A 20,860-nucleotide genomic window follows, 5' to 3' on the forward strand; every position below is an offset into this window, starting at 1 on the left:
CATGCTCTAACATATCTTGCTTGAATTTGGAGATATCACCAAATGCTATTCATGCATGCATATGAAATTGACTGGCATCTACAATTTAACCATACAAGCAGGAGACACAGAGCCAGGGCAGGAGAAATTTCATCTCAAGTGGGAGAACGGGAGATTTTGCGAAAATGGGCTTTTGGCGGGAGATCTCCCGCCGAATGCAGGCGAGTTGGAGTCTCTGTTATTACACATTATGCGGGACATAGAATTTCAGGCTTAGTTTGATGCGAGGATTACGATTGGGGTTAGGGTTACTCAAATGTTTGTGGGTAGAATTTATGTTTGGTTTGATAGCATGCAGATATTTCATGGGAGCAATTGTCGCAGGAGCAAATGTCATGGAACCATCAATAACAAGGTGAAGAAATGTGTAATATTTTTTTTTTTTTTTTAATGAATTTTGTTGGAATTCTCTTTATATTTTCCTCATATCGTTATACACATGTGGCATCACAAATTCTTTTCATCCAGCAGTAATGGCAGTAATGAAACTTTAAAAAATCAAAACTTTTCAACAGACTGCCCAATTTTCCTAAAATTTTCACTTGTGTTCTACTGACATTGCTGCATTCACTCAATCCACATGTATAATGAAGGTTTGTCTATAACTACCGGTACTACCAAGAAGGTTTTATACATGGAGTAACAACAGTTTATTCCCTTTGATCTCATGTTTGATGCCGCCACTAAGAAATATTTTAAGTATGTGCTAAACTGGAGCTGCCTCACAGATAGGAAGATAATTGACTAGTGTCTCACTGCATTTGAATCACCGGCCCCTTTCAAAGGAAGTTGTCTTTGTGATGGTAATTACTTTTCGCTACCCCTTCTTAATAAAAGGTAGGTAGTACAGACACGAGGATGCACGAACAGAAATTGAGCAAAAAATGCTGAAATAAAGCTGAAAATTACTCGACTGGGCATACGTATGTGGGCACTAATCTGATATATCTATCAATAAAGAATTATACTTGAAGATTATTCCATATTACTTTTAATTGGGGAAATTAAGCCAAAAAGTGATAAAACCAGCTTTCCATGCTTTCCAGCTTTCACATGATACAGCTCTGATATACACTTTTGTGCAAATTTCTGGACGGAATTGATTTTTGTTTTACATGCTTTATCATTAAGTGAAATTTCATTTCATTTAATGAATAAATAGGCAAAATATGGCCAACATTATGATATCGTTCAAAATAAATCTTCAGATTGCTCAGCAAAGACGGCGGCGTCGAACATCGATTATCAAAGGCACAAGTGCACCCGTGGAATTCTTTTGTACATCAATAGAAATCTGACAAATGTTTGAATAATTACAGCCAGTTGGAACTCCATATATAAAACCTCCTTGGTACTACCATGTAAAACCACTCCATTGTGAGACTAACAGAAAGTGAGCAGCAGATTTCCAGCATAGAGCACTACGTTTTATGGCCACATAGTACATTGTACATTTGTACATAATTTACAAGTAGGTGGACAATAGCATTGATTTACAGCAATGTGCAAAATATCGTGTTTGCTCAAAACCTCACTGTTTGGATATGACTGCTGGAGAAACACATTCCCAAAGTGAAAGCCAACTGTCCCTGATCTTTGAACCATTGATCATCAAAACAGGACTGTGCCGTTAACAAAGCCTCATATGCACAACTACATATATTGTAGTTCCTCTGCACGTACACATGTATACGTGCATTGTACACATGATGCCTTTTACGTTCAGAAATGAGTGTGCATTTGAAAAATACATGTAATGGTATGTATCACTAACATAAGAAGCATTGTAACAGTTGCAATGTATTATTACCTCCACCAAGGGAGGAGGTTATGTTTTCACTACTGTTGGTTTATTTGTTTGTCTGTGTGCAAAATAACTCAAAAAGTTGTGAACGGATTGGAATGAAACTTGCAGGAAAGGTTGAGAATGACACAAAGAACAGATGATTAAATTTTGGTAGTGATCCATAAATTTTTGTGGATGTTATGAAGGATTTTCAATATTTTGACAGGCAGGGTCAATGAACTTTGGAGTTCAAGCTGCACATTTTTGAGGTTTTCATACGCGCACTAAAGTGCGTGCTCAAGTTTCTGCTAGGGCGAGGCGCGCCGCGCAGCTGAGGGTTTATGACGTAACAAAGGCTTATAATTATTGGGAAATCGGGTGATTTTTCAGTGGGTGGAAATCACTGATCTGTTTGGAAGAGCAAGATCATCGGTGGAAAGTAGCTGCTTGGCGGAGGTCTGCGTTCTCAGATTGCTTTTCTACAGTACTTATAGATGTAGTTTGATCTACCATATATTCATCTCTACAGGGATACCAACCTAAAGTGCCACTGCAGTATTCTTGTGGCCGCAAAAAGTATTTTTGGTGGTAAATCCGTATTTTCACCTTTCCTACAATAGACATGTATTATAATGAAATTTTGGGGGAAAAAATAGTATTTAAAATGAAACCTGCAGTGTTTCGGGGGGAAAAAAAAAACAGTACAAATGCTGCAAAAAAGTAAAAGTTAGCCTCTCTGTCTCCAGCAAAGGCTACATTGTATCTCCATACTGTACGTGTATAGTGAGGTACCCGCACCTCGTCAGGAGCCTGAATATCGTCACCCTGCGTAAAATTGCTACAAGCGCACTGAACAAAAATCAACGGCCGGAACTGTGTTCAGTATGCTTCAAACTTTGCAGGGTTACCACAACCAAGCAAACCGAGGTGAAAACCAAACAGTTTTTCTTGAAAATCTTACATTTATGTAAGGAATGTGTGTTATCAGTATCAGCACGGTCACCCACACACATCTTTTACGTGCTTTGTCTATTTCAAGAGAGCGGGGTGGCGAGGTGCGGGCCCCTTCCTTAATAGTGCACATAAATTCCGCATCGTTCACATTTGACGATGATAGCTGCAAATTTCCGGTATCGATCGTTGAACTTGTGATTCCATTTGAATCTTCAGCATTTTTCCTTTTGATATGTGAATGGGATTTCATAGAATTTCAGTGACGTAGTGTGATTGAAACATGTTAACTATGACGAGGTGCGGGTCACCCAACCATACATGTGATACATGTTAGATTACAGAGAACACGCAAATTTCAAAAGCTACATGTACTCTGTTTTGCTATAGGGCAAGTCCAAGATAATGTCCCCTCAGATGCTCAAAATTCATCTTGATTTTATCAAAAAGTTATTGATATCATGTTGTAGCCAAAGAGTTAAATCATATATTTCCAGCAAGAAAATATTGAATTATGCAAATTTATGCAAGAAATATGGCCTTGATTTGCATAAATCAAAAACAAACCTTACGTATGGGACAAATTATAAATATTCATCTAAAATCAGTTGAATTTGTCCTTGACCTAGTTCCTTTATGGACATGACCCCTGTATGAGTTAGTATAATCTGCAATTGGTAAGACAAGGTCAGCACATTAATTATGCAAATTATGCACTTTCCCAGAACATAGTGTCCCATACGTAAGGATTTGAGTATGTTTTTTTAAGTTTTTTCTGAAGATTTGTAACATTGACCAATCATACTTTAGGAAGTTCTAATTTATTCATGTCAACTCCAGATTAGCAAAACTAAATGAGGAAATTTAATTAGTCCTTCATCTTATAACTAATTAAAGTTTGCTTACGTATGGGACAAATGCCTTACGTATGGGACATTACATGCAAAGTGAATGGGAAAACCGCCTTTTGACATGAATGCTATATGTCCTTACATTTGTTTGGTTAATGGTTATCTTTGCACCTACTCTGAAGGAAATGTCTATATATCTGCCTCTCCTACTCAGTTGACCTCAGGGAGAGTGTAAGAACAGCATTATTGAGTCATTCTATGATTAAGAAAGGAAAATAAAGAATATTCATTTATACTTGTATTTTCTTATTTTCATTACAGGCTGTGCAGCTGGTCTTAAATTAACATTCCCCGTTAACATTTTGATATTGGACATTTTCTTAATTCAGTTATCATTTTCAACTTTACCTCTCTACAAAATGACTTTGTCCAAGAATGGGATTCTCTGAATGTCATTTTAGGTGCAGTACACTGTTCAGCATGTACCACAGGTTGTACAGCCTCAAAAGCGAAATCAAAACAATTGTGCTTATGGCGCTCATCAATGACAACATTATAGGTCTTACTGAAAAGAAAAATCACTTAAGGTGTGAGCAGGTAACTTTGTCATTACTAGAGTTGATAGCAAAGGAAAAACCCTATGAGAATACTTTTTATTTTGATATGATTGTTAATATTTCAACTGCTCACCCTCAGAATATGTCATGACTTTAACATCAAGGTCATGAACATGATTTCTGAAAATCCTGTAAAATGAAGACTATAGTTTACATTTGCTATAAACCACAATATCAATACTGGTTCTGTGGTTGGAGTGCTAAAAACACAAATTACACAAACAAATAGGGAATTCAATATTCTTTTCTATTTTGTGTTTGAAGAGACAGATGTGCTCTGAGACACCTTCATCAACTCATACTTACTTTGTACCCCACATCTACACAATTATCAACATACATTGCAATCTGGTAGTGTATGATCAAATGAGGTTATTAGAATTTATTCAAAATTGTAATTTGCAGATCAGTGAGTAACTTAAGTGTTTCAAATCTAGATTTGAATGTGCAAATGATAATCTTTCCTGTATCGCTACACAAGCATGTATGTATGTACAAAGTAACACAAATTTTGTCGTCTTTGGTTTCATAGACACGAAGCCAAGCAATTTGAAAAAAAAAAAAAACAGCATTGGTACATACATTCTTCTATCTCCTTGAAATCTAAAACTTTCATTAAAATTTGATTGATTTTGCAGTTCAGCTAAAATTCACATGGCAAAACATGATGATTACAGAGCAAAATGAAGTACTCTTGTTGTTGTTGTGTTTTGTGCTGCATTTCAAACAATTATAAAAGCTTTATAAAAACTCAGACAACTTGCAAGGTAAGCCTAGAGCTACTGAAAGTACCCACTTCAAACTGTATTTGCAAATTACACTGTACATGACATTTGATTCTAAAGTTGAAATTATCAAGACTACAAATTAGTTATTGTACATGTACATGTATGCTATATCAAGGTCACAAGCTAGAATTCGCTCATTTTTTTTTTCATTTGATGAAAAAATATTGACTAGAGTAATTACAAATGGGCTAGAAATAGAGTGTCAGTACACTATATCTGTATGTGCAGACATCATGAGGACAGTGTTAATGCATGACGGAATCCAAACTAAGACATTTAATTGTAAATTGGTAATTACTTTTATTTGTTTTATTTTAGCTTTTGCTAGGTACCTGAACCAGGAAAGTACCCACTTAGAAGTCTATTTCCTTTGTTACATGTTGTAGCATGATTTGTGGAACTGAATATGACACTATGGGGAAATTTAAAGTCATTCCCATGAATGCATTTGTGCACTAAAGACAAATGTCCCATACGTAAGTTGAGCCATGTCCCATACGTAAGGTGTACTTTCGTTAATTAAACCAACTTCATGAAAATATGCTTTATTCTTTTGCAGTGAAACTTTGCTGGAAGATACTTCAGTATTGTACCTTTCTTCACTTCCAAACAGAACTTGATCAGTAAGGTACTTTCAGAGAATTTTCAGTTCAAACTTTATTTTGAAAAATCCAGTTTTTCTCTGGTCCCATACGTAAGTTGGCATATTTTTCTTAATAAAACCATTAACCCAAGGTCAAATGACATCAAACTTAAACACAATATTCTTCTCAGGGATACCAGTCCTCCTGATGATAAACAATAAAATCCAAGTGCTCCTTCATTACTTTTCAGAGGTTTGAAATCTCTGAATGTCCCATACGTAAGGTGCGCGATATCTTGGACTTGCCCTATAATAATATAATGTACATGTGTACATCTCATTCCTCTATTTGTTGTACATAATTACTCTTTTAACCCGAAGTACATTTTAAGCATATTATTTGAGAGTGCACTTTCGTTTAGGACAGAGTTTAGGATAGCACTAGAATATTCTGACACCACTCCACAATCTTGAAAGGCAACAATATCACTCTGATTTTATTTCACACGTGACATGTTCAGTAACAAGCTATCAGTGAACACTACTGTACATTCCTGGAGAACAATAAAAAAATATGCACAAACGCACACATAATTTGTATTGTTATCTATACCCTTATCAAAGTTTGTCTACTGTTTTTGTAATTATTCTGCAGATTGTGGCATGGTTATTGCACATGTTCCCAATCAAGATGTGACAGACAAGTGAAAGTGTTACTCACAAGTACTTGACCTTTTGAAACATTGCTGTGATGCACTGGAACCACGTCTATGGTTTGTACACATGTAAGGCATTGTTAACCATGCGACAACATTTCACTTTGGCGCAGAAGAAATAGCGTTATACCCATTGATTATCGTCACTTCACTCAGAGTGACAAAATTTCATAGAATGAAAGTGCACTCTACTGTTGCAGTCCTAAAAAAAGTTGCTTTTGCAGGATTAAAAAAATAAAAAAACTAGAAATGTCGCTATGGCGACTGATGCCTCCGCCATAATGCATGATTCTCCCAATAGGCGTATAGTACAATGTCTTCACAATGTGTGATCCATGATAGTTTCACATAACTGGCAAAATATTGAAATGACAGGTTTGTCAGAAATGTTTTGAACTGGGTTTGCTATAATTTTCTATTAAAGAGTGCAGGTACACATATTTGGGGAATTTTGGGGAAGTTTATGCATTGAGTAATTTCCAAGGTACGAAGAAAGAGTGTGATGACGGTACAAAATAGTTTGTTTTTTTTTGGGGGGGGGGGCAATGAAATCTTTGACCTTTTCTTTAACCCTTAACCTTTGACCTTTGACCTTCTGGCTGGAAATTTCCCGCAGAATCTCCATTAGGTAATGCATGTATTAAGTTTTGAAACTAATAATGCAAGCATTGCATATACTAGTATATGAGGGAAATAGTAAAATTTTGAGGAGTTGACCTTGACCTTTGACCCCAGAATATTGACCCATGACCCCTAAATTCCCTAGATAATCCCTGCCAGACAGTACATGCATATGTAACAAGTTCCACGAAGATACATTGAACCATTTGCGAGAAAAGTAATATTGCAATATTTTCACCTAACCTTTGACCTTTTGACCTTTGACCTTGTGACATGAAACTCTCTCTGGAGAATCTTTACGCAGTAGTACATGTCCACACCAAGTTTCAAGAAACTTGCATTGCATAGATATGGGGGAAATTGCAACATTTGTAGCATTTGACCTTGACCTTTAGACCTTTGACCTCTTGCCAATGTCACTAAAATCTACTCAACTAATTGTCCCATCATACATCATCCTTGGACCAAGTTTGGTGAAAGCTGCTTCATCCAGTTTTGGGCAATTCCACGCCAAAGTGGACATGACATCTAAAATTTCAAATTCATATTTCCCACGCAATTTTGGTATCAAATGAAAGCTTAAAGTTTGAATTTTATGGATTTGAGTAAAAATGTTTAGTTTTATAACATATTCGGGGTCAATTTTTCAATTGTTTAACTAATCTTATTAATTTTCAAAAATGCATAAATTATAATACAAATGTAGCATGGCCTGTATTCAATATTTGAGAAATAAATGTTATGAATTGTTATATTTAGAACTTAGTAAATATGAAAGAAACAGTTCATTTAATATTTTTATGGTTTCCATGATTTGTTACACTTCAGTGACTTCCTAAAGATGACCTTGTATTTTGTCCTTCCGTTACCACAAAAAGAGGTCTTTTTAATATTTTATCAAAAATAGTAATATAAAAACCATAAAATTTTCAGTGCAAAGCAAGTTTAGGTAGGCCTATAACTTGGCACCCATCCATCCACGAAACCCCTCCTCTTTGAATAATTATAAATAAATTAAAAATGTCCTTCCGTTACCGAAGCTGGTAACGGAAGGACAAAGTTGTGGTAATGGAAGGACTTAGAGTCTGTTTTTAGCTATTTAATGTCCCTAAGATGAGAACACAAATGTGTCAGAACCTACTCTAAGTACCCTTGACTAAATTCAAATAACAAATGAAGCCACACCTCTTTCCTGAATGCAGGTCGACCCAAAATTGGCTCAATTTTGTAATTTTGTGTGTACAAACCCTATGGGAAATAGTGCTCTTTCATAAAACTCATAAACATCTGATAATTTTTTTCTTTTGATCACTTTGATTACTTGACTTTTGCCTAACTATGGTTAAAAAGTGGTCTGTGACAATTTTCTTTGGGAAAAAAAACAAACAACAAAAGGAAAAAAAAACAAAGAAATACAAAAGAAATTCAAGAAACAGTAAAAAATGAAAGAATTGAGATTGATTTTGCAATTGTTTATCACTACATTTGTTTAATACCTCAAAATGAAGATCCACACCAAAAAATGTCCGTAAATTGCTTCACATTAGTATTCTACGGACTAAAATGTAATTTATTGAATAAATCTGCATAATCAATTCATATTTTGAACAATCTAACTATGGTCTCGTGTAGATTACTCTCCAGGGTGATGTGTGCAGATTTTAATCATGATTTATTTATGTAAACAGTGTTAGAGATTGGGGGGGGGGGGGGAGGGCCTGAGGATAAGCCCCCAAGAACCCCCCTCCCCCCCCCCCCCAACACACACACACACACACACACACTGTGAAATGAGTCCATAAGATTTGGCTATTTGGGGGATTAAGCAAAAGAAAGAAAAAATATCACATTGGACTACAAGGATGAACATTAAAGTTGGAAATAACATCCTTCACTGTATGCACACAAAGCTCTTTGTCCTTCCGTTACCACACATTAATGAAAACAATGTGTTGTAATTAAAAAACCAGTTGACATGTTTCAAAGTTAAATACATGAAAGTAAAGCTAAAACTATTTGGATCAAACTGTATACCAGCCACATATGAAAAAATTATTAACCTTAGAGAGGTTTAATAAAAACTAACCATAACCCATCTTCCCCATACACTTTACACGGACAATCTGCATGTCCTTCTGTTACCGTCCTTCCGTTACAAAACACACATGGACATTATGTGGTCTAATTAAAAAAAAAGTAAACATATTTGAAAGTCAAATATATTCCATTACAGCTAAAACTATGGCAATTAAACTGTATACCAATAAATTAAAATTGCTCCATAAACTTCACAGAGTTTTGATAAAAACTAATTTGCCTGAAAACCCATGTCCATTTTGATGTCCTTCCGTTACCGACCTCATTAATATGCATATTTCATTACTCTTTAACAGGTATAACAAAAATTTTGGTGGAAATTATTGTCTTTGGCTCTGGTAATACATCTCTATACTTTGAAATGCTGTATCCATCAAACTTTTCTTAGAGTACTCTTTTAAACTGTGAAAATTCTGTCTGAATGTCCTTCCGTTACCGTGGAATTGCCCTTTTGAGTTATCACGTAAACAGATAAATTTTAGGATTTGACCTTGATCTTTGACCTTTGACCTCTGTCCGATTTCACTGAAAAACTAATCAAGTAATTGTCCCATCATACATCATCCTCCAACAAAGTTTGGTGAAATTTGCTCCACCCAGTCTTGAGTTATCGCGTAAACGGATACAATTTCATGATTTGACCTTGACCTTTGACCTTTAGCCGATTTCACCCAAAATCTAATCAAATAATTGCCCCATCATACTTCATACTTGGACCAAGTTTGGTAAAATTCCAGTAAATATTACTCAAGTTATCACGTAAACGAAAGCGGACAGACGGACGTACGTACGGACGTATGGACGGACGGACGACCAACCCGAAAACATAATGCCTCCGGCACCACTTCGTGGCGGAGGCACAAAAAAGTATGGCGCTACCAATAGTACCAACATACATTAAGCTGTACAAATTTGGCAGACATTAATTGTACCTGTAACACGTGCTCAAAATTCTTCTCATTCGACAGAGCACTAAAAATCAATTGCCAAAAAAACCTTCATTTTTACTGTAGTAGAAACCTGGAAAAAAACAAGAGACCCGCGGGTCTACCGCTCACCTGAGTATCGCAAGTTCACCTTTCATGCAGTCACTAATCTAAATTATTCACAGCTCTAATAAAATTTGACCAGGCATTCTCAAGTAGAAGATGAAAATGTACAATAAGGGCCCAAATTTTTTAAGATTCCTTAATTTGGGGGGATTGGGGCCCCCTGGGGCCCTCTGGGTGGGGCATGGTGCCCATTTTGATAAATTGAGATCCTGACCCCCTAGGGATGCTACCTACCAAGTTTGACGAAATTCCATCATGAGGTTTTCAGGAAGAAGATGAAAATGTACAATTCAGGCCCCCATTTGGACCTTCCCAATCCCCCCCCCCCCCCCTGCCCCCAAGAGGGTCACCCCTGGATCTGCTATGAACAAACTTGAAACTACAGTCATTAATGTACTCACTCATAGTATTATCTTAGCTCTATAACTTCTGATTCTAGAGAAGATTTTTAAAGATTCCTTCATTTTGGGGGGTTTGGGCCCCCCTGGGGGCCCTGGGTGGGGCATGATGCCCATTTTAACAAATTGAGATCCTAACCCCCTAGGGATGCTACCTGCCAAGTTTGGTGAAAATGGGTCATGAGGTTCTCAAGAAGAAGATGAAAATGTACAATTTAGGCCCCATTAAAGGACCCCTCCACACCCCCCTCCCCTGGGTCCCAAGGCAGGGTTCGAAATTGGCGATGGTCCGCTGGCCATTGGCCACCCAAAATCACGTCGGACTAGCTAAAAATCATCAAATTCGGAAGTTACTAGTCCGTGCGGCCAGCCAAATATTGCTCCAGTGTCGTTACCAGCATACTGGCTGTGACAAGCGCTGAACGCAAATCGCTGCGTATGTAGGTGTGCAGCGGGCGAACGGAGCTAGTCCGTTTGTGCATCCTGTCCATTTGTGCATCCTGAAAAGGAGTCTGCGTCAAGACTACTACATGCACCACCCTGGCACGGTCTCATATATATATAGGCCGTGTTGTAGCTTCTCCCTGGAGAGGCTGCAGTGCCAGTGGTGCGTGTTGTAGTCTTGGCGCATGCAGACTTTTTCCACAACCTAAAAGGGTTTGTGCCTGCAAACTAGCGGACGCCCATGGACCCTGGTGTTTACATCAATCACCGTGTTATCTGCATGTATACCGAATACCGGTAGTTGTATTGTGTGTCTGGCCAGCCACATGCACATGCTGCTACATGCATTTTGTCCAATGTCTGTTTCTTTTCTCTCTCTCTCTTCTTTGCTTCTTCATCCGCTTATTCCCCTACCTCCCAAGTACGAACTGACTTTTTAGAGTGTTGTCTGTGTGATCTTAACGATGTTATTGCATCATTTTTCTGCAATTAAGAGGTGAGTTTCTGTTCATGTGTTCATACTTTGACGATGTGCAGGTGAAAAGTGTTCGAACTTTGTTTCCCGTGTACCGTGGAAACTCGATATATAGTTGTAATATACAGTGACTAGACCTTCATTCGCCTTCGGAGATCTGATAACAAACTGATTTCTCTGGTCCCATTGAATTCATTTCCTTTGTTTTGTATTGTTTATTGACTACTGATATAAACATTAGGATTACAAAGAACAAATTGTCTCGGTCCCAAGGAGCTCGTCATACCGAGTTTCCATTGTACAAGTGTATTTCGCTTGGCGTTCGAATTCGGTGCTGCAAACTTCCGCTAGGGCTTATTCTCTTCCGTGGTTTCTAATATTATCGTGAGTATCACTAGTTTGGTACAATTTCTTTCGTTTAATGTCACTCTGTTCGTTCCCTTTATATTTCGAAGCTAGTATTTAAAAGTGATTAATTTAAGTGTCTGGCACTGTACATGCATTGTCGTAACGGCGATTTCTCCGCTTTGCTGCAGTATTTCGAAGGAAGTTTGATCCCAGCTGTGTGTGAGCTTTTGTAGAGTTTGTGTTGTCGGGATGTTGTTGTTTGCGTAGGTGCAGTTTATCTCGAGTGATCATGTTGGTCATGTTTCTGAATGTTATAGGACAAGGGCCGAATGATCTGAGTGATGGTGACGATAATTACTGATGCTGGTGTAAAAGACAGCTTGCTGAGCATACTTCTTCTTTCCCCTCCGGCCCATGAATGATGAAAAAAAAAAAATACATACACCTCACAACAAGAACCACTTGCTAGATAGCAACCTTCGTAAAGTTAAATCTAAATGTTCATTAACAGCAAAAGGGAAAAACACCACAGTAAATACAAGCGAAGAGATTGTGTATGCAGTCTCTGGTCTTACGAGAAACTTGACACCCCACCCCCTCTCCCCTTGTGGAAATTTCCACAAAACCAGGTGCCAGACCCCAGCTAGGTGCCAGACGAAAGAATGTGCGCACTGGAATTTATAAACAGGGTGTAAATATAGCCTGGAAATATCGATCGAAGAACTAGCTCGTGAGTTGAGTTCAAGGAATCATCGCAAAGATCATGGTTTTATAAGTAACAATGGTTCTATAGCCTTTCTTGTGACCCATAGTAGAAATATCGAACAGTCGATTACACTATAAATTATAATAGTGTGCTTGATCGAGTATTTTAAATGTTTACTGAACTGTAGAAAGGGATTGATTAATCACTTGATTAAAAACTAAATCACAGAAATATATGAAAGTTCTCGTATGCCGAGACAAATTCACTACCCGGTTAGACAGCGGGAAGAGAATCTAACCTCCCGTCCCTGGGTGTCGGGAAGTTTTCACACACTCCAGGATCACCCCCTCCCCCTGCCAACCCCAACATGTTGCTCCCAAACGTGCATGGTAAATGCATGGCGTCTCGATGTCACCGTCAGGTACCCGAGGCTGCTTTATTTTTGTCTTGGAATATTGATTAATTTCTTGTCATGACATGAGTGTAGTAATCTTTTTGCATGACTATGTAAAAATTTATGATACTCAACCCGTCTTTTTGATGTTTTTCTTTCAGTCCAACAGGAAGACAAGATAGTATCATGACGTTTCAATTGTTCAAAAGGTCTGCTTTTGATAACTCACAGACTATCAAATCACCCTTGCCTGTTCCCAGGCCCCTAGCTCCACCCAATCCAGCAATCTACACGCGCGCGCAAATTTTGCCATGTGGTTTTGCCAGCCAGCTGTCGGAATGTGCTTTGAAGTTACATGGCAGCCTGGCCTGGCTGGCATGAATGGGTGTCGAGTTTCAATCAACATACATGTAGTACTGTTGTTTTATTCTTTCACCTGACAGAAACACGGAAATCAGGAAGGTGTAGGGAAGAGGTTTTTGTTGTGTGTTGCAATATGTGTGTGTGTGTGTGTGTGTTTTCTCGTTGTGTTTTCTTGGTTTTCTTTTCCAATGAGATCGAGGCCAAGGTGTGGAAAGATCAGAGTGAAATGAGTACAAGTACATAGTGAAAGGAGTCAGGTAGAGGGGAGATGGAATAACCAATTACCAGAAGCATTTTAAATATTGAAGTACCAATATTATGTGAAAAAAAAAATAAGGAGAGCTACACCTATTTTAGTGCTCCTGACAAGGCGTAAAGGAGCGTGGTAATAGTCCTCAAAAATGAAACCCTGATAATTGGCCTTAAATATGCTATTTCTCTCTTTTTCTCAACCTCAGCTGTTTATCAACTTCACTCTCTTTTTTTTTCCCTTTAAAACCTTGACATACTAGTGATTTTTTTTTTCAATTATTTATATTTTCTGATTTTTTTTTTTTCTGTTCGGGCAAGTGTTTTACACTAATTTGCAAATCTGCTTGCCCGATCGGGCAAGTGATTAAAAAAAGTTGTGTAGCACCCTGGTTTATAATGGTGCCTCAAAAAGATGCTTAGCTTAAAACAAATCGACCATTAATTAGGCCTGTATTTGTCACTACTGAAACGTTTGTTTGGAGATAAAAAAAGAATGAATAATCGACATGTTCTTCACTTCTTGTGAATGTCGTGTTGGTGTGATTACGGCGTGTGTGCATTCGTAAATAAACATCAACATTTCCGAGAAGGCCTGTAGGCTGTATGTCTTGCCCCTGACCCGGAAGACAATTTAACCTGTCACGAAACTGTTACAAAACATAGTGATGATGTATGATGATAATGAAGTAATGATAATGAATATGATATATGATATAATAACTGAAATGTACTTGGGGCCCTCCCCAAATTGACATTAGTCATGCGATTAAAAAACAAGACGGACTAGTCAAAAATTTCTGTTGGCCAGTCAAAAATTTTGCGGACTAGCCAAAATTGAATCTAACTGGTCCGTGTGGCTAGTTAAAAAAAAAGTTAAGCGCGACCCCTGCAAGGGGGGCACCCCTGATTCTGCCATCAACAAACTTGAAACTACAGTCATCAATGTACTAACTCATAGTATTAACTTAGCTCTATCACTTCTGGTTCTAGAGAAGAAGATTTTTACAGATTCCTTAATTTTTTTTTTTGGGTGGGGGGGGGGGTTGGGCCCCCCTGGGGCCCCCTGGGTGGGGCATGGTGCCCATTTTAACAAATTGAGTTCCTAACCACCTAGAGATCCTACCTGCCAAGTTTGATGAAAAACGGTCTTGGGGATTTCAAGAAGAAGATGAAAATGTAAAAAGTTTACGCACGACGGACAACGGACGCCGGATGAAGGGCGATCACAATAGCTCACTTGAGCCTTTGGCTCAGGTGAGCTAAAAAAGCTTTGGGGCATTGCCAATCATATTGTTAGTACCTGGTATTTGAAATCTTGTATGAATTTAACCAGTAATACGTGTAATAATACCATTGCTAACCACATGTTGAAGTAGACAGCAGATGCATTCGGTACACATTGTATGAACGGGATACTGTACACGTGTATTCTCGTGCCGTGCTGTGCATGATGACACCAACAGATCACGCGGTATCTTGGGGTAGATATTGATTACAAAACTCTTTACTACGGACAAGAATAGCGCTTGTCTGTGACATTTTGTACAGGATTTCATTGTACAATTATGGGTCTCATGTTTAAAAAAGATACAATATATACTGCCCCATAACCACAGTGACTGATACAGTTGTACATGTACCTGTATGTAACTTGAAATAAAAGTTACACGGTCATGTTTTTTTAAATCTTCATTTTATGAATAAATCATTCATTTATATTAAGTTCTTTCAGTACCGGTACTCATACATTTATTGATTTATTTTCTGGTACACTGCTGCTTTCAACACTGATTGGTCACTTTCAGATAAAATAGTTAGTGTACGTCATAGAAACTATACTGTTCTACAAAACTGTACGTGTACAACAGAGTGTACATTGTATACCAATTACCATCAGGGCAACGTTTCACGAAAGTTGTCAGTGCTGACAAGTTGTCAGTCACTGACAATTACCATAGTAACAGTCAGTGACCAGAGCTTCTCAGCCAATCAAAGCCAAGGATTTTACTGAAATTGTCAGCGCTGAAACACCCCCCAGGTAACTGTACTGTAAAAGTGGAAATTTTCACAATGTGGAAATTTCCACGCATTTCGCACAACCAGACGCTTGCGCGAAAATAAAAGCGCACGAATATTTTTGCATGCCATATGTTCCAGTAGTTAATGTCCTAATTCCACGGAATTTAAAACAAGCGAAACCATCTTACCCGGCTGAGCGCGAAAAATTACTCGCGTGAAAATATCCACTTTTACAGTATGCTTTTGAAGGGAAACTGTTTATCAAGAAATTGTAGGAAGAATCTTAAGCGGAATACATAGTGTGTAACATGTAATGTAGCTTTGTAGAAAAATGGCAGTTGGCATAGAATCTACAGTGTACATGTATGTATAGAGATTATGTGATGTCATTGACCTAGATACAAACATTGTAGTTATAAGCCATTCTGCTCATACAATGTATGTCATCAAGTTTCTAATGTCAAAATTTATGATATTAGAAAGGTAATAATAGGTAAAAATAAAGGTAAGCATCAATTCTTTGACAATATCTTCCATATGCTATACCACAACAAAGTGATTCTTGGTTGTGAAAACAAAGAATGTGGGAAGTTCCCTCAATACTGATGCAAGGTGACTATTTTAGGAGTGTATACACTTCATGTATCATGGGGGGGGGGATAAAATAGAGGTCAAAATAAATGAGCTCAAATGACTCATCTGACACCACAATGACTTTTAATAGAAATGGGAAATGGGAAACAGATTTGTCATCAACAGAACTCAAATCTGACCATTAATTTGTATATGTAGTATTAGGGTGTCGGATCGCGCCCTTCCTACCTTCGGACCATTTTGCGCCCTATCTCACAACACGCAACTCCCATAGGACGCTGTGCAAAACGCGAGGTGCGCCGATTTTCGCAAGCGATTTTGAGCCAGATTTTGCCTTTATTGCATTTTCCACAGTCAATACCGACATCATATCCTCACAAATTTGGTATCATATGAAAGAAGAAGTTTGTCTCCACATTGTATTAGAGCGCTGGTACATGAATCCTTCAATAAATTGGTGTAATAAACATGTTTATCCCCATATCTCAGCGTCTGCTTCGGTACTTGCACCAGCGTGTAGCATGTGAGTAGTTTAGGATATATGCTGAATCCAATGGTGTGGTTAGTTTTTCGCTAGCTCCACGTCTTCGACTGTGGATTTTGCCTTGAAAGTACCCCTTGCAATAATTTTTCGGCTGCAGCGAACGTTCAAGGCGTGGCTTCATATGCAAGGATCCATGATAACTTTCGCGTATTGGGGCTCATGCATATCAACACGCAACGCAGCCACATGGCGTTCACGCCGCGAAGCTGGATTGCGTGTGTGCATGCTGTGTGTATTATGTTGGATGTGTGTGTGTGTGTGTGTACCGTACTTATACATACGGCCCGCCGCGTCTGCCGCTCGCTGCACACCCAGCTAGGGCATCGCAGCAGCTGCAGGCATGCATGGCAGCTCTAACAGTTAGGCCGCCAGGGCAAGCCCTGTCAGTAACGTCAACCGGGCCGCTTGTGTTGCAAACTGCGCTACCCCGGTCGACAGCAATCAACGCACGATGTTTGATACACACCAATTCCACAATTTACAATTTCGGAATAATGCTAAATGCCATGTGCCTTCGTATAGACTAGCTTTATACAATGTACATACAAACAACCACAGTCACAAACAAAACACTATTGATAACATTGACTCTCGCTTTTCTCAGACAGCCGATGTGGCAGTTATCACGAGTTAACCACGCAAACAAACAAGTTGTACGTATAGAGCCACAGCTGTAAATGATCAGTCAATTCCTTCCTAAGGCGTACGCATGGAAGACACGATTGAACAGGAAACTGTGAGTACGATCAAGTAGACCTATTAGTTACGAATACCGATATTTGTTACTGAACTTCTAATCATGGATATTTTCAAAAGATTGCTTTAGCCTGTAGGCTCTTTTGTGATAAAATAATGCTTTTATGGATGGTGGTAATTTGGCATCACTTCCGCGCGAGTGGCTGCTGGGCGAATACTAGCTTGCTTCCTGTGCATTTGCTGTGCATGCAAGCTAGCTGCCTACATAAATGTACTGATACTGGCGCGCGGTGGCGAGGCTACAATGTAGCTGCCGGAGAGGCAACACTGCGCGCGCCATGGTAAAGGCATGGGCACAGTCGGCTGGCGCATTTAATATGGCATCCTCGCTCTGCAGCGCACATGCATGCTTTCGCGCTAGCTTCATCGCAGTGATGGGGTTGCGTGCGTGGGTCTGCAAAGTAAACAACTACGCCGTGTGTGGTATGTAAGGGTAGCGAGCACGTATACACAATCACCACATGCCGTGTGACGAGTCGACATTGTGGAGGAGTGGCTTCTGCGCTTGTTACGCGTATTTTCTAACCGCTGTACGCTCATTATCCGATTGCTTGAGATCCACACACGAATGCAACAAAAAAAGGAGGTAATATTGCTGTGATTTGAAAGTTAAATTTCTCGAGATAGAAACATCATTTCGCCATGAAATTTGAAATGTGTCTTAATGATGTAATTCTCTTTCATATGAAATAGTTCACAATTCATTTTTCAGAGAATTTCAAATGTTGTAAAAATGCTTCAGACACCCTAGTAGTATGTCAAGTCAAATCTCAAGGATGTACACGTCGTACCATACAGAAGCTCTGATTCGTAGAAAGGGATACATTTGTATTTATATAAAGTTATCATCTGAAAACCACTTTTATCCTTGGCTGGCACTCCTGTTATCATTTATGATAATATACAAAAGGTCTTGTAATTGTACTGTAGTCATACAGCAGAGGAAAGAGTACAACCACACAACAGTCTTTACTTTTACAATTTTACAATTTTACAAATAGCATATATCGGTGCTACAATGTCAATGTCAATATAATTATTATCTCTTTGACCTAATCCTTGTCGTCTGGCTGGATCTGCTACGTACAGCAATCTTCCCTTGCGTGCCCTGCTTGAGTGTACCCACGCACAGCTTGACCTTTTAAAAGTACAGCGTGATCTACATGCATTGCAGGGTAACTTCTGCAGAGAGAATGCAGAGACTCCAACCCCAAGCACCTTCTGACCAGGAGATTCTCCACTTGAAACCCATAGAAAACGGGAGACTGCAACTTGACGTGCGCGAAGTGCAAAGTTCCTCGCGGCTGGGGTCCAGGGCCACTTTAGGCAGGTAAAGGGCCCTGGGGCTACATTAGTGTAGCTGAGAGTGTACCGATTACTACACTGCTGTGACGTGTAAATTAAATTAACCTTAGGCTATTTTAGGCCTAACGAGTTACAAATCCAATGTGTGAAACAGTACACTAGAATGGCTGCAACATGATCTAGACCTATAACGAATGAACAATTAACTGGATCAAGTGTATATTGTGACTGAATCAGATGCAGTTGAGCTCATGATCAAACGGTTGCCTATGTAAAGGATTGTAACAAACGTACCGATACTGAACCACACAGCAATAACACAGAGAGAGAGAGTCGGTCGTCGGCTGGACCTCTGATCTTCGAGGACAAGGTCTCGTTTCGGCTCACCGATTTTCGCCAACTTAGTAGGGCCTATAAAGTCTATCTGACTGGCTCCTTGGTTCGCTGCTCTAACCGTTACTGTTTCGTTTCAAACCAACCAAGTTGAACATGTTAGGTATCTGGCAGCAGAACTAGAAATATCTAAACTTATGAAATGTACACTACACTAACAGTGCAGTGTTGTGATGCTGGAGATAGACCTCTCGTACGGCCTTGTTTCGTACGTGCACTCACTCACGATCACATCACAATAACAATCGCCGCGTCGCGTCGGTGGTCGGTACGGTCGGTCCGTCGCCGCCTGATGATCTGGGCCTGGCTGGCTGGGCGAATCGCCTGTCTAGCTGCAGTTTGTACTCACTCACGGACGCGCGGCGCGGGCCGGGCTAAAGTTCGTACGTGCGTTACATGTTTTGAGGGATACATGTACACGCTTTATGCAAAGGCATCACCCGGCCGTGCGAACAACCACTGGGAGCTGGGGAGGCGTGGACACCATGTACCACACTGATGAGATCAGTGGCTGAAGACACCAATCAAAGATAAAGTGTATTTTCTCCTACAGGTGTAATCAGCAAAACTCTTGACACCAATCGGTATGCATGAAGATCAAAATGATCGCTGAGAGATTTGTCGTCCTAGAAATCAGTACGTGGATACTAAGTTAAAGTTCAAGAAAGATTATACTTTAATCTATGGACTTATACTAACAGTATATATACGAAATAGATTTTAGAGGTTGATCAATCGCAATAAATCACTTTGATGTACTTCATCGATACCAAAAGTTATACGGTGATTTCATGAAATAGTATTATTCATCGATGTATTTGAATTGATTGATTTAATTCTATTTCAGCCGTACATCTATTTCAGTGTAAGACCTAACTATTTTCAATTTTCCCAACAAAACTGCAAGTTGACAGATGTTCACACTTGGAAGTAGTTATTAAAAACGCCTTGTAGTAAATTCTTTCTTTTCGTACCAATGCTAAGGAGTCAGCAAATATAATTTACACAATGGGGAGTGTTGCTGATGTTCAACTTTTTACAATTATTCATCGAATTCACGTGTGCCTGGAGTGACTGACATGAAATCACCATTATAGCTTATAAGAAAAATCAAAACGAAGCAAACGGCTGGGCCCTCCATTCTTTATTTAATTGTGAAAAAAAAAAAATGTCAGTGAAAACTGAGGGCAGGTCAATAAACTTCTTCGATGAGGCGACTAGTGATGTCACGCCAAAGCATCGATTACCACCTCATTCATCCAGTGATTCAAGGAATATAATAAAGCAGTACATAAAACTACAACGCCAAACTATGGGCTGGTTTGGAGGAAATGACAGATGCCTCGGGTATAGCACGCAGGAGTAGTGACTGTTCATTAGTGACAACGTATTTTCCACCCCATGAACGTGCAGTGACGCAAGCGTTTGGTGCGATCATGGACCTAGGTCCATGGTGCAATTTAGCGGGCACGATACAATATTCCTGGATTTTGTGTAATTTGGATCTCGGGATTTTTTAGTTTTTCTGTCTTGTTTTTTTTTTTTGCGTTTTTTTTTTTTCTTTCCATTGCGTATTGGCGGGAGAGTGTTGGCCCATGCTATATAAGATGTGAATGAATCTTGCTTCATTCTCTGCATTTTGTAAAATAGTCACATCGAAAAATAATGCTCTGTGATTGAAGAGGATAATTCGAAGAGTAAGATATTGTTTTAGGTGGCTGAGGATGGCCAAAGACACTAAATGTACCATAAGAGCTATTACATAGAT

At 39.0% G+C, this 20,860-nt stretch overlaps 1 protein-coding gene across 2 annotated transcripts in view; it reads right to left on the reverse strand.

Moving 5' to 3' along the window:
* Window positions 1-19,234, reverse strand: part of LOC140227251 (uncharacterized) — an 82,775-nt gene extending 63,541 nt beyond the window's left edge. For both annotated transcript variants that reach the window (XR_011901031.1, XM_072307674.1), the window contains exon 1: window positions 18,994-19,234. The gene's annotated coding sequence lies outside the window, so the exon portion shown is untranslated. The remainder of the gene's footprint in view (window positions 1-18,993) is intronic.
* Between the last annotated feature and the right edge of the window lie 1,626 nt (window positions 19,235-20,860).

Source organism: Diadema setosum, chromosome 4, assembly GCF_964275005.1.
Source record: "Diadema setosum chromosome 4, eeDiaSeto1, whole genome shotgun sequence".
NCBI classification, from domain to species: domain Eukaryota; kingdom Metazoa; phylum Echinodermata; class Echinoidea; order Diadematoida; family Diadematidae; genus Diadema; species Diadema setosum.